This window comes from Emys orbicularis, chromosome 20 (assembly GCF_028017835.1).
Source record: "Emys orbicularis isolate rEmyOrb1 chromosome 20, rEmyOrb1.hap1, whole genome shotgun sequence".
NCBI lineage: Eukaryota > Metazoa > Chordata > Testudines > Emydidae > Emys > Emys orbicularis.
Window position 1 is genome coordinate 16343387 of NC_088702.1, and position 15646 is coordinate 16359032.

Below are 15646 nucleotides of genomic sequence, written 5' to 3' on the forward strand. Positions count from 1 at the left end.
TCAAAGAACTCTAATAGATTAGTAAGACACGATTTCCCTTTACAGAAACCATGTTGACTATTGCTCAACAGTTAGCTAGGAATTACTCTGTCCTCTCTCTCAGTAGCTAACCAAGACTTTGTCTCTGTGGCCTTGGTGAGAATCTGGAGTACCACCATCCCCTCCAGTGGGTTTACTCCAGAATACACCAGTATAAGCAAGATCGGTGCTGAGGGATATCTGAGCCCTCTCCTTCTCCACCCGACCCACTGATTTCTCTATTAATAACCCTATACGTGAGAGCTTAGGGGGGCGCTCAGAAGGGCTGGAGTCCATAGGACCCAGGGCATTTTAAGCACCTACACCCCTTGCCTCCAAACCCACAGAGCCCATGGTACATTCACAATCTCCCTGAGGGTCTAGTGCCCCATGGTACAAGAGCCCAAGGTGGAGGGGCAGGCTCACTTGGCGTAGCCAAGGGTTATGGCGATCTTTGTGGCCTGAGCCGCTCTCCTGCCCCTCTGGCAGTAGAAGATCAAGTTCTCGTCATCCATCCGTGGCTTGTCCATGCCATATTTCATCTTAAACGTCTCAGGGTCCATCTTCAGGGCTTCCTCGACTTCTGCCACTGGGTGGGGGAAAGAGAGAGAGATGATCGCAATCAGCAGTGTTGGTGTATCACATCTCCACTAGATGGGGATGTGACACTAGCTAATGGAGTTACTCCTTTAGCTCAAGTGGTAAAGGTCTGTATCTTGATGCTGAAGTTGCAGAGTTAAACCCTGATGATGATGATTGTGGGCGACTGCTACACTGCTCCATAAATACAGGCGATGATGCTCTTATGTTTATGCATGCAAGTCCCACGTTCTTTATAAAGGGACACAAGCTACCACTTTTCCCACTCCTGAAATGCAGCACCTTCTGTGGTGGAACACAGCAAATGAGCAAGACACGGAAACTCTGCACGTCCGTTTAGAACAGGAAGTGAAGTAGAATCCTGCATCCATTTAAAACCACCAAGGTAGTTTAAGGAAGGAGAGAATTCCCCAAGCTGGAATTTGGCCAGGGTTACACCCTATTAGGAGTGCTAGTAATAATGCAGAATTCAGGCCTGTATTTTTGCCTGAGATAGAATTTTAGATTTGTTTGCTCATTTAATTTTTGATACATTTATATTCTTACTAATATGTGTAAACAAAGGACAGACACTGTGCATGTTGCTTCTGCCTAGCCAGATACGTTTGTTAGTATAATGGGAACAGATAAGAACAGTTGAAGTGTTACTGGGTATAATGAAAGTATAATATAGGAGTGCACATGTTAACACTGCCTCAACCTCTATCTTAAGGGAAGGTCAAACAACCCGTTGGGAAGGGCAGGAGGGGATTGGGGGGAAGGTATAACACACTAAAAGGCAAAAAAAAAAAAAAAAGTGCACCTGTTCCTGACTGTACCACAACCTCACTCCTTACCCCTCCCATGGGATACAAAAGAGGTGGGACCAAACCCCCAGACTCATGACCCCCAAAACGGAACATGACCATCAATTGTAAGGGGGGGGGGGACCCCAAGCGTGCATTGCAGGTATAATGCTGCCTGCTAAAGTGGGGAGAGAACGGAACACTGGGGAACAAGGCTCTGCAGTGTCAAAGTTATTGACATGCTGCCTTAAAACCAACCCCAATAAACATCACATTGCCTGCACTTCGGACTTCTGGTCTTCTGCTTTCTGTCTGTGGGACAAGAACCAGGGGAGGGGGTGAAGGGAAAGCCCTCTACACACCCATCTGCTTGTGCACAAGTAGGGTCTTCATTGATCCAGCTTTGGTCTCATGTCACTTCCCCAGCACACTGGAGAGCAGGGAAGAAAGAGCGCCCCCTGCTGAGTTACTAATTCCACTTTCTCCAGGGCTCTAGTGCTATGTATCAGGAACGATGGGCCTGGAGTCCTTGCAGCTGACCTGGGGCTGGCTGGCTCAGCCCTCAGGCAGGCTAATGAGCCCAGCTGGGCTGTGGCAGAGTCGCCTGATTGGCTCTTCCATTGGCTGCAAGGAGACTACGGAGCTGCATTTAAACTCAGCGGCAGGTCGCTGACTCCTCCATGCTTCTGCCCACAGCTGCGATCACTCCTGTGCCCGCCTTGTTTCCAGTCCTGCTCCAGCCCTGCTCAGTTCCTGACTCCAGCTTTGACCCTTGGCTCTGACCGCTAGGCCTGACCGCTCATGCCCTGGTCTGTGACACTACATGTTGCCCTCTGCAGTGGGAGGGACGCTCCCTCTAAGTGCAATCGAAGCCCTGGTTGCTGGCACCCACAGCAAACCCTCACCTGGAATATTGACCGAGTTGGCGATATGGCCGTTCGCCACCTCCTCACGTCGATAATCCGAGCATTCCCGCTGTCGACCAGTGCTTTCATGTCCTTGTGGGAAATGATGTTTCCTTTGTGGAATGCAGAAACCAGCAGTCACTTCTTCCGCTCCCCCAGCAAGCCTCCGCCCCCAGCAACCAGGGGCAAACCCCTCTGCTCCCCCAATCACAGGGACGGAGAGTCGGGGGGTCATCCACAGGCTGCAGCAGATCAGCCCTTGCAGCCCCTCACATGGTCTAGTCTCCTCCCCGTGTGAGATGATTCCTAGCTACACTGAGGCCCTGTACACTGCTCTCAGTGAGAAACTGAACTTTACACCACCAGGGCCAGTGCCGTATAAAAGGGCCTTTGTCATATCTGTCAGAATTCTGATTTACACAATCTCTTGGGCAAAATTGGAATTACATTAAACCCAACCAACTTAAGTTTAAGTATTTTGGGAGTCCAGGGATTGTACGGCACTTCTCTTGGAGGATGGCCTTGACTAACACAATTTCTGGACGATATTAGAAACTTCAGGGGATGTTTTGGGACAATACATGGGAAGTGGATTTCCCAGGAAATACTTGGAGGCTGAAGGAAATGCAAACGACCCACCTCCATCTATCCTTTAGAACAGTGATTCCCAAACTTTAACAACCTGTGAACCCCTTTCACTAAAATGTCAAGTCTTGCGAACCCCCTCCTAAAAATGAATATTTCCAGGAATTTTCTCCTTTACCTGAGTATAAATTATAAAAGCAGTGATCTTGGAAATATAAAATTTGTTTTTATGGCATGCTTATTACACACTATTTATTATTTATCATTACAGCATGTTTATTACATTATGAAAACAGCAACACTCTTTCAAGATCTCACTTTCATAGCTTGTATCACTTTGAATAAGCCTGTTATAAGACAAGGCTCCTATGTTTCATCAAGGAGCATCAGATGTGAAACAGCAGGAAGGTACTGTATTTAAGAAGCCAACTCAAAGAGTTCCTCCTACACAAGCATTCAGGTCTTGAGCAGTCCAGGCAAACAACGCATGTTACAACAAAGCTTAAACTTGTTCTTCATAATAATTTTAAAAACAATACTAGCTGCCTATTTAATTTAAAAAAACAGCAAAAAATATCCACCTCCCTTTCCATTTCTTATAAGGAGTCTTGAAGTTTAAATCTCCTCAGTGTGATAGATATGCTTGCTTTATCTGCTTTGGTCTTGGAAGTCCAGGGGCTCCGGGCTACTGGCCCTGTGCTGCTCGGGATCCCTGGGGACAGCTCTGCCTGCCATTAGGGAATTCCCCCCCCCCCCCCGAGAACCCCCTGTAACATTTCGCGAACCCCCAGGGGTTCACAAACCCCAGTTTGGGAACCACTGCTTTAGAAGCTGCACTTGGAGCAGAGATCGTGTTGTCTGGTGGATTATCTGTTCAAGGTCACTTCAAAGAACCCAACTGGATAAAGGAGTGACTCTCAGTGTTCTCTTCTGAACAGAGAGCGGGATGAACTTGACACCGCAGGGAAACCCCTGGGCGGGGCTGGGAAGGGCTGCTCCTACCAAAGCCTACATTGGAGGGGGTGATCTCTGGTAAGCTTATTAGCAGGCGTTTAGGTTTTTTAATTGTTTTTTCATATGTTTTCTCTGCAACACTTTTGCCTCAAAAATTAATAGGCTCATGTAGGAAGAACTGCAGTGCCTAATTAGCGCCAGGGCTTGCCAGGGCTGAGCCCCGGCATCTCCGGGCCTGGCAGTTCAGAGCCCCGGCATCTCCGGGCTTGCCTCATGAGTTATGAAAGTAAAAAAAAAAAAATTGCTTGAGCCAACTTCCCCTTTGCCAGGTGGGTGTTCGACCTGCCCCCTGCCCTGGCCCCGGCCCACCCCTACACCACCCTCACCCCACCCCCTTCCCCAAAGTCCCCGCCCCCATTCCACCCCCTTCCCCCAAGTCCCCACCCTGCCTTTTCTCCGCCTCCTCCCCGCTCCGCCCCCTCCCTCCCGGAAAGTCCAAAGCACCGCCAAACAGCTGTTAGGCAGCAGGAAGCGCTGGGAGGTAGGCAGAGGAGTGGGGACACAGTGCACTCAGGGGAGGAGGAGGCGAGGAGAGCTTGGCTGCCAGTGGGTGCTAACCACCCGCTAGTTTTTCACCATGGATGCTCCAGCCCCAGAGCACCCACGGAGTCAGCGCCTATGAGCCCTGGCATTTCATTACAAATTAAGCACTGAAGAACCATGCGGTAACTTATAATTGTAGCAATTCCACTGTTATTAGTCTCTGAGGGGAAAGCCAGCAGGCCTGCTTGGGCAGACTAACCCAACACAGGGAAGGCAGGGAGCTGCAGCAGCCTGGAGAGACCCCAGCCAGCAAGGAGAGAGACCCATGTCTCCACCCTAGAGAGATGACAACCGGGGGAGCTGCAAGTCAGACCGGGTACCCTTGCTGGGCCAGTGAGGTGCAGGTGCCCTGAACTGACACAAGAATCAGGCCCCTTGTCTTTAGTAGGAGTCACTCATGGGCAAAATCCGGCCCCTATAAGGCAACAGCAGAGCCGGGTTATTCCTTTAACCATTGATTTTCCAGACACAGGATTCATTTGCTCCTGACATGCTGGAGCAGGGTTCAGGCTGTGCAAGACACCGGGGGGGTGTGCGTGCCAAATTCTGCTCTCGTTCACACACTGTAAACTCTGACTGCTGCGGGCTGTATTCAAGGGCACACAGAGAGAGAGAGAGAAAGAGACCTGGATACAGAGCGTGGAAGTGAATTTTCCCCACAGCTGGCCCTGGACCTGTAGACACGGCCGAGTCCAGTACTGAGGCTTATTGGGGGGAGATCTCCCAGCATTGCTCTAGCACCTGCAGCTTTGTCTAGACGAGGGGGAAAGGTTTAAAAAAGGCACGGGGGTAGCTCAGCCGATTTGAAACCCCACCCAGTGTGGATGTAGCTTACCACCTCCACAGTCACATCAGCAGGTCGTGCTGTAGTGTAGCCCTTGTCTAGCCAAGGGGCTCTGTCTACACACAAGAGTTGTCCCAGTTTAACGATGTCAGTACAGGAAAGGGAATAAGTCACCCCAGTCTGAGGCACCCTCACACCAGTATAACTGCATCCACAACTGGGATTGTGCCAGAATGACTATCTGTAAAAATAAAAATCACATCCCCACTCCCGCACCGCCTCACGCAGAGTTATACCAGGACGGATGCTGTGTAGATAGGAAAAAAACCCACTGTTTTCCCTATGGAGTTTAACCCCAACTGAAAATCCCATTTGGCACCAATGTAGACAGTCTAAAGCCTTCAGCTCAGTTTGAATAGGTCGAGTTACAGTCTCAGCTTTAACTCAACCAGTTCAGCATCTAGGGTCATGGGAGGGGCTGAGTGCAAGAGGAAGAGGGCAGCTCCAGGGAACGGGGGCTGACGGCACGGTAGCTTTTCAGAGGAGGGGAGGGTTGGAATGCTTGTCATCGGAGCTGGGCCCAGCAAACACACCTATCCCCAACTTCAGTCACTCCCAATCCCAGGGTGCACTAGGCTAGGGCAGGAGCCTCCTCCGGGTCTGTACCGAGGCCCAGCTCCGGAGGTCACGTAGGAGGCAGGATACGCCAAAAACCACTTGTCGGCTCTCAGGAGACTCCATTCTCTGCGAAGGTTGCTCTTTTAGCAGGGCAGCCCAATGGGCTTCTGGTTCCAGGCTCTCCCCAGCCCTTGCAGCAAAGCACATGCCTGTTTTCCCATCAAGACGCTTGGGCACTGTCCAATCTTTAATCTATGGCAGCCAGTACAGGATGTAGTTGCAGGAGGCCAGGGAAGGGGCAGTAACACCACCGTCTATTGTAAGCTTGCAAGTGACTTCCAAAGAGCCCAGTGCGGACGTGCGCACGCAACCACCCACCCACACGCAGGCTCTGCAAGTCCCCATTTCCTTACTGGCGTCCAAGTGGATGGCTTCCGATTTCTGAGTGGTCCCAACGTTGTTCTGAGCCTCGCAAAAATAATCCCCCGTGTCGAAGCTGGTTACGGGCTCATTCATCTGGAGTGGGAAAGAAGGCGTGAGGGAGGCATAGACAGAGGCGTAAACTCCCCACGAGTCAAGCAGCCCCCTGCCCCGTGCATACCAGCACTCCTGTCTTGGTGTCGATCGCGTAGCAGGAGTTCCTGAATTTCTCGTTGACCTTGGGGTTGGAGGTCATAAGGACGTCGTACCTGTAGCATTGGCAGGTAGGAGGTGGAGAGCCATCTGTTTCCATGCATGTCAGCACAAGGCAAAGAGGCACATGTTACAGATGACCCTTGAACCCACCGCTGTGACCCCCTGCCCTAAACACACCCAAGACGCGGTCATCTGCATTTGTTAAGTTGCGTTTAGTCTAATCCAGTCAGTCATGGGTTAATAGAGGACCGGCTAAGTGACATGAAGGCAAACAAATGGCCAGCTCATTTTAAGTGAAGTAAGTGGTAAGCAGCATCCATGTCTAGCTTGATAGTCCGTTGACTCGTGAACTAAGTCAGTGGCTGGGCCCCCTTCCATTGACAGGGCTTTCTTGGCACTGCTCCAGGGCTGATCAGTGACGTTCCAGAGCTCAGGCCAGTGTAACTGTCATTCCCCGACAACGCACCTTTAATTGTGATGGGGAAGGAGTGAAAAGCGGTTCCTTCCTGACCCATGCAGAGATCCTGTGCTGCCCTGAAGCTTGATTATACTCATGTCAGCACAACTACAAATAGGAGTGGACTTTTCTTTAAAATCCAGCCACACTATTGTCTGGATCTCCTGGGACACATTCCACAGAGAGCAGCAGTTCCTTGCGTGGGTTCTGCACCAGCTGCCCTTTAATTCAAGAGAGGATTAATGGCACTCACTGGGCTGGCTCTTCCATTGCCCTGCTCCCTGGGCAGTCATTTACACCACAATAAAATGGGTGTGGAATGCAACTAGATCAGAGCAGCTCTCGGTGTTCTGGTGCAAACGACTGTACGAAGAGCAGGGAGACAGAATCAGGTGCCCGGCGTTCAACATAAATGGCAAGTGCACATGGGGAGAAGTGTCACTGACCAGAAATTAACGCTTTGACTACGAGCCCTGCTGCTGGCAGTAGCCACCCTGCTGACAGGTGAAAGGTGCGATGCTGGCCGTGTGGGTGAAACCAGTGTCCCTCCCACTTTGATGGAGCAACTTGTCGAAACAAAATGTTTGACCAAAACTGCTGCAATCCTGAAGGAAGGAAACAGAGTTTGGTCCAACACTGGGCTCCCATTCGGTGACTGATTTCGCAGCGCTGGTGAAAGGTGCTAGACTGACAGCATTTGTGAGTGAGGCTCTGGGTACGGCCACAGAACAGGCACTGTAAAAGTAGTGCAATCTTCCCCCCCTAATCTTTTGCCAGGGACCTCAGCCCAGCCATGAAGGGACCATTTCTGGGGTGAGGACAGTCTCCATTGGTCTCTGCAGACAATACACCCAAGGTTCAGATTGGTGCTGACAGTGAGTCTTCAAGGTGTGAAAAAGTGGACTGACAGCACATCTGTATGAAGGGGATCTCTGCTTAAATGCCATTCGCATGTAATGCAAGATAAGCATGGACTTGCCCACGTCAGCAGGGGGAACAGTTACAGTGTCAGACTTCCTGAGTGCGTGTTACAGAAATAACAGTGCCCCCATGTAGCTAGGATTGTTTCTTCTTTGCCACATAATGGGCTATGCATTTACCTGTGCGAGGCAGTCCTCGAGAACCAGTTGTGTTTAACGGTTCTGAAGATGCGGAGCCAACAGAACTGGAGGCTTTTGAAACCATTGGATAATCTGGGCATTAGGCTTTCCCCAGGGCCCCCCTTCGAACCTGGCTAGCCTGACTGGATTACAGGATACTTGCCACTGCCCAAAGCAGCCTTATTCCATGGCTCTATTCCAGCAGGACTGACGCTGCTCTCAGGAAGGCCCTAAAGCTCCATTCATGCGCCGCTCTGGCCCTGCAGGTCCGTGGTCAGGGGACATGGGTGAGAATTTCAGAGAACCAGGTTTAGACGATTGAGGCTTCCCTACAGTCTAAGTCCAATGTGGAAAGAGTCTTGTTTCAGTGACCTCAGGCTAGTTTGCTATCCACTGATGATGCCGTGGTGTGCGGAGAGCAACATTGTTCAAATAAGCCATTGGACTCTTAGTAGGGAAAAATAATACCCTCCTTGCGGCAGGAGTCAGTGGGGAGGTTCCCCGGTCTGTGCCACGCAGGTTAGAAGTTCATAGTGCTCCCTTCGAATCTTAAACTCTATGAAAACACACTCCTTGCCCACAGTTAGCAACATGCCCCCAGGGGCCCCCTCTCTCCGAGACTAGAAGGCCTGGAACTTTAGCCATGGCAACCGGTCCCAAGTTGTAATTACAGAAAGGCAATAGTACCTTGGACGATGAGGTCAACTTCTGACTTATTTAGTCGGCCAATGCCCCCGCTCCCAGTCCAGAGGACCTCGCAGATGTACTTCCCCATGTCCTTCCGAGTCACCGAAGTGAAACGAATCCCCGTGGCTGTGAACTGAGCACGGTCTTTGTAGGGCTCTGCAGAGAAAGGGGAGACAGTGAGAAGCTGAGAGCACTTGGAGGTGGAGGAATCCAAGTGAGAGCCAGAACAGGCTGCTGGTGTGGAGAAGGGGGGGAAGGGCAGCCCCAAGAACCAGCCTCAGAGCAGAGAGCACGGTAAGGAGAAGAGCTGATTAAATGGGATTCAGTTCAAATACAACAAGAGGTCTCCCCATTGCAAAAGGAAGCTACATGCCCCTATGTCCAATAGCCAAGCCAGCCCAATCACAGCTGGCCGGGGGATGGAGGGGTTTGTTGCAGGGTTTAAGGAATGGGTTCTGTTATGCTGTGCTGCTGGCAGATATGAACTAGTTAGTAAGGAGGTTATTCCACCCCATTTCTTTCCGCGTAGCTTTTCCCACGAGTGCTCAGTGCTTTTAAGAAATGAGTTAGCAGTGGGAAAGCTGATTCCAGGCAAAGCAATCTAGAACGCTGTGTGTGGTTACACCAGTCACATTAAAAGACTGTTCTCAAACTGTTCAGCTGATATGGCTGAGCGACAATGGGGTCTGCAGAAGGCGAGGAACCCATCTGCTAGGACAGAGGACACAAAATGGCTGGTTGGTTCTCGCCTGTCTTCGTAACACCTCAGCACATCTGTACACCACAGCTCAGCCATGGTAGCATCAGTGCATGCTGGGATTCCTGAAACACCTACCCCAGAGGGTCCAGCTCGGTTACTAGGAGAAGGCGCTTCTGGCTAATTTCCAGATGTGAAGCACTGCATTGTGGGAAAGTAGCTGAATCGGGGTAACTGCTGCCAATGCCTGTGGCTTCCTGCCCATATTGAGAAGTTACGGACTGAACTGGTTCAGAAGGACCCAAGCTAAAGACCTCACTTCGGATCAGGGTGGATAAAAATCAATGATTAAAAAAAAGTCTCATTTAAATTGGATACAGAATTATTTTCAAAAATAAACCTATTTAAAAATAAATTTGAAATTATTACAACCTGTATTAAGGCCAAACTTACTATAGTCTATTAAAATAATTTAAATTAAATTTTTTTTAAAAAGGAACAGTATGTTCACTGCTGAAGTTTTAATGAAAGTCTGAACTGGTGGAAGTCACTGGCTAAGGTCTTGAAACCAGAGTTTACTGACATGCTGAACCAGCTTTGGACTGCACATGCAGAAGAAGCTACTGCTGAGAGAATTTTTTCCCCTATTTTCAGTTTATTAACTAATTCATCTGAATGAGTCGTTCATTCATTAAACCGATTGGGAGCTGAAAAAGCAGAAAAGCTTGTTTTCTTCTTGCAGACTATGAATAAAAAGTAGATGTAAGAGAATGAGATCTACTAGCTCTAAAATCTTGCCATGGTGACCAGAAACAATCAGTTCAATTCACTAAAGTTATACTTTGTTTAATAAATTAGTTTTAAATGCTAAACATACTGTCAAACTTTTCTTATTTATCCAGTGCACGTAAGGTGGTTTTATTTAACTGCTTAAAAAACGTTTAAATGCTGAGTTTGTGCCTTTTTATTTGAATTCCGATCTCCAGAGTTTGACACAAATCAATCACAATAAAAGTTAAATCAAGTAAATAAGAAATGCATAATTCCCCATTTTCAAACAATAAAAAATGTAAACTTTAAGAATTTGAAGAACTGTATGTTAAGCTATATAATTGCTTAACTAAATGTGGATCCACCTGCTTAGCAAAGAGCACCAGCAAACTTGGGGTAAAGCTATATTTAGTTGCAATTGAACACATTTTAATGAATATCAATTACTAAAAATCAATGCTTCTTTAGGAAAATAACCGGGGGTGGAGGAAGCCTCCCAATTCAATGGGTGAACTATACTAAGCTACTGAGGGGGCACCAACCACCTGCAGCAGCACCCCAGCACTAAAACCTTAATCCCGGCCCTGGTGTGGTGGAGCAGGCTGGAGAGTGAGTCTGCCCCCCACACATCCCCACAGCTAGGGTTGTCAACTTTCTAATAGCAGAAAACCGAACACCCCTGCCCCACCCCTACTCCAACGCCCTGCCCGGCTCACTCCATTCCCCCTCCCTCCCTCTCCCCCACCCTTGCAGGGGGTTGGGGTGCAGGAGGGGGTACGGGCAGGGATGAGGGCTTTGGGGCACTGGAAGGGGCTCCAGGCTGGGTCAGGGGGGTGGGATGCAGAAGGGGTGAGGGCTCCAGGATGGGATGGCATCCGGAAATGCCAGCCTGTCGGATCCGCAACATGCTCCGCAGCCGGAGACCCCCACTACCTCTCCTTCGATGGGGTCGCCTTCGATTTCCAAGGCACCTGCACCTACATCCTGGCCAAGACCTGCACCAACACCGGGAACCTGACATTCTTTGCCGTGAAGGTGGAGAATGTGCCCTGGGGCAATGGGAAGATGTCTGTCACCAAGCTGGTGTCCGTGGAGGTCTACGGGCTCACGCTCACCCTGCTGCAGAACAGGAAGGGGCTTGTCATGGTAAGTCCTGCTCAAGATGTTCCCAGGGGGCTGAACCCTGCAATGGGGCAGCCCCACTGATGTGGCAATGCAAGGAGCACTTGTCTCCTGGGTCACTCATTAGGAGCGCGCAGGCAGGAGGGGTCAGACACTCAGGTTCTGATCCTGACCTTATTGGCACCAGGGCCAATCCAGAGGCATCCCGCTGAAGAAAGCAGAATCGCTCTGGATTTTCTCTGGGACAAGTGAGATCGGAATCCTGCCCTCAGCTCATTGCGCTCAGTGGATGATTGCAGAGTAAGCCCAGGGAACTGATATCAGAATCAGGCCCTGATGCCATTACACTGGAAGAGGTGACCCTGGATTTACCTTGGGGTCAGTGAAATCAGAAGTGACCATAACATAATTGAGTTCAGTGGAGTCACTACAGATTTGCCCAGGTGTCACTGAGACCCTATCTTGTGCCCATAACCCACCCCTACAGCATCCACTCCCCCGACTCACAGGGAATGCTCCGTCTCTTCCATGTGGACGGGGCGTCTCACAACCTCCCTGTGGTCGTGACCGATGGGCAGCTCCAAGCATATCAGCATGGTGGAAACGTGCTGGTGCAAACAGACTTCGGCCTCACTGTGAGCTATGACCTGGTTTACCACGCCAGAGTCACCATCCCAGGGAACTACCAGGGCCAGACGTGCGGCCTGTGCGGGAACCACAACGGGCGTTGGGACGACGAGTTCCTGCTCCCCGATGGAAGGGCGGCCCCTAACGTGGCAGCGTTCAGTTCTGCCCGGAAAGTCCCGATCCCGGGGGTGGCCTGTGAGGATGGATGCACCAGGAACAGCTGTCTGGTCTGCAAGGAGATGAAGAAGGACTTCTTCAAACAGCGCAAATACTGCGGGTTGCTCACGGTGCCCGATGGCCCCTTCGCCACCTGCCACAGCACAGTCAGCCCCACTGTGTATTTCAACAGCTGTCTGTATGATCTGTGCCTGGGCAATGGGGACTCCCAGGTCCTGTGCCAGAGCATCCACAGCTACGTGACAGCCTGCCAGGAGTTCCGGGTCACCGTCCAGCCCTGGAGGAGCACCTCCTTCTGCAGTAAGTGCCGTGATGCTGGTGTAGCACAAGGGCCTGTCCCACTCGCTCCCCTCCCTCTGCAGGTATCTAGGTATCTCATTCCAGGCCGCTGGGCTTCTTGAGAGACTCCTTTGGGTGGGAACCAACAACTTCATGTTCCGTTATAAAGGTGACCTGATCCTCTCGTCCCTGTTAGATTCTCCTCTCCTTCATGTCTGTCCCTCTAAGGTGTGGGGTGAGATCTCTCCAGCCATCAATTACTTCTCTCTCTGCTTTAGCTCTGAGCTGCCCGGCCAACAGTCACTACAAGCTGTGCGCCGACCTCTGCACCACCACCTGTGCCAGGATCACCGATGCCAGGAAGTGCCCAGACACCGGCGCCGAAGGCTGCCAGTGCGATGATGGCTTCCTCTTTGATGGCCAGGGCTGCGTGCCTCTGCAGATCTGAGGGTGCTTCAAAAAGGGGATATATTACAAGGTACTGCCCCCTGCTGGGGTATTAAATCCTATCCGTTCGCTTCCTCCATGCCCTGCTCTCATCAGCCATGTTGGATCAGACCGTTGTCACTTGCCAATGGCAATACATGAATCTCTGTAGAAAGGCGAAAGGCACTAATGGTGCAAGGCTTGTTCCATGAACCGTGTCCCTGCAAGGGCAGTGGAGTCTAGGGGTTGGAGCAGGGAGCTGGGAGTCAGGACTCTTCGGTTCTCTCCCCAGCCCTGGGAAGGCAGTCATGCTGTTATACTTAGAAAATGAAAACCAGCAGGATCTTATTCAGGGAATAAGGCAATAGTAGGGGATGTAACATTACAGTAGTTGTGGGGGACCATCCGGAAAATATGTCATACCAATGGTAAGCTGTTATCTGTCTCTCTGCAGTGGCAATTCTTAACATATCCCTGTTTGTATTCATAATATGGATGGTTCGGTTTCCCACATTCCCTTTTGTTTGTTCTAGGAACTGTGTTACCTCTTTACCTTTTAATAGGTGATTGGTGAATTCCTGCCATTCAATATCAAGATTGACAGAGAATTCAGCTAAATCAGTGCTCACAGTAAGATGAGATTTTTCTGGCTGTGGTAGATAGTAAGTGTGATTATTAACTAACATGGCCCCCTCCCCACAGGAGCTGCACCCCAATGGCTCTAACCGACATGGCTTCCCCCCCCCCCCGCAAGAGTTGCTCACTAACAGCTCCAAGCAACACAGCCCCGTCCCCCACAGGAGCCGCTCCCTAATGGCTCTAACCAGCGTGGCCCCCTCCCCCACAGGAGCCGCTCGATAACGGCTCCAACCGACGCAGCCCCCTCCCCCACAGGAGCTGCTCCCTAACGGCTCCAATGGACGCAGCTCCCTCCCCCACAGGGGCCGCTCCCTAATGGCTCTAACCAATGCAGCCCCCTCTCCCTCAGGAGCTGTTCCCTAATGGCTCCAGCTGACACAGGCCCAGCATTGCCAGTCTTGTGTTTTTTTCACAAGTGCCGGGGTTTTGCCGGGGGGCTGGGGCTTGTCTGGTGATGGCGCGAGAAGCTCCAGGCCCCTGGTGAAGTCCAGCCCCGCTGGGAGCCAGCAAAGTCGCTCCTCTCCGCTCACCGCTCTGATTGGGGGAGCAAAGAGTCCAGCTGCCCAGGGTGGTGCCGCTCCCTCCCTTCCCCTGTCCCATGAGCAACGGGATGGGACAGCTCCTATGCTCCTCCCCCACCCACAGCACCCACCCTGGGAAGGGGCAAATGGGGGTGAGGAGCCCCAGGAGCTGCTCCCAACCCACTGCAGGCCTCCCTGGGACGGGAGGGAGAGGGGTGAAAAATCCCAGGAGGAGCAGAGGAGAGGCTGTGGGGGGCTGAGTTGAGCAGGTGGGAGTCTGGGATTGCTGGGGCGGAGGCTGGGGCTGAACTGACGGGGGATTGATGGAGGTGGGGGCTGGGGTGCTGAACTGAGGGGAGCTGTACTGCTGGGGTGGAGAATGGGGAGCTGAACTGGGGGTGTTGGACTGATGGGGATGTGGGCTGGGGTGGGGTGGGGGGGCTGGACCGATGGAGGGTGGGCAATGGGGGGTTACTGAGGTGGCTGAACTGATGGGGGGAATGGGTGCAGAGAGAATAGAAGGGGGAACTGGGGGACAGGATTAATTACTGCACAGGGGACAGGCAAATGTGGGGGTGACAGCTCCTGCAACAGGGACCAAAATCCCCTTCCCTTAGGAGAGTGGGCAACATGAATTGTCACAGACACGCACTGAGGTGGGCGGGAGAGTTCTAACATCAAAAGACAGGCCGCAATTCACAGTGCAGTCCTTTTAAAAGAAGCTCTTTATTTCTTGGGGCCGATTTCATGAGATTTAGGGTCTGACTCACAATTTTTGATCTCTTGAGATTGGCAATACCATAGACCCCTCCCCCACAGGGGTGGCTCCCTAAAGGCTCTAACCAGAGCCGTCCCCCTCCCCCATGGTTGGCCTCACCAATTCCTAGTCTTAGTCCTTTTGAAATCCCAATGAAATAGTTTTTCTTCAGTATTTGCCAATTTGTGACAATCAAAAGGCTTTGAAGAGATGGTCCAATTTCAATGATGTTCTGATGGAAACCATGCAAATTCCAAAACCCACCTGGTTTTCTCCCAGCTTGCTGACCTGGCTCTTTGGCATCTTGCCAGCAGGATTGCCTCAGAGCCGGGTCTCCATTTCCCTTCAGAGAAAATTTTGCAATTGATTAGATTTATTCTAAATTGGGACGGAACCAATTTTCGAAATATTGAAATCCTCCACCATAAAGAATTACTTTTCTCCAGCCAGTTCTATCTAACATGATGCTATAAACTATTTCTGGCTCCGATTTGGGACCAGATTCACTGAAAATTTTGGATGGGGCCCATTGCTAATCTGAGCAGAGGTCAGAATGAAATGTAAATGACTAGTGCCGTCGATTGTGACCTTTGCCCTTTCTTTCTCACCATGAAGGTGAATAACACCAGGGCCCACTTACCCATCTCCCTCAACAATGGGGCCCTTCGGCTCTATCAGAGCGACACCTCCCTCGTCCTCCACACCAACTTCAACCTCAGAGTGTCCTACGACTGGAACAAACACCTGAGGGTCACCGTCCCTAATGACTTCTCTGAGAGCCTGTGCGGTCTGTGCAGCAATTATAATGGGGACCCTTCCGATGACTTCTGGACCCCAGCCGAGGATCAGGATCCCAGTGCCATACTCCAGGAGCAAAACTGGGAAGTGGAAGATGAGG

The 15646-nt window shown here is 51.0% G+C and overlaps 1 pseudogene; it reads right to left on the reverse strand.

The window, feature by feature from the left end:
• Positions 1-440: 440 nt before the first annotated feature.
• Positions 441-15646, reverse strand: part of LOC135892673 (junctional adhesion molecule A-like) — an 80262-nt pseudogene continuing 65056 nt past the window's right edge.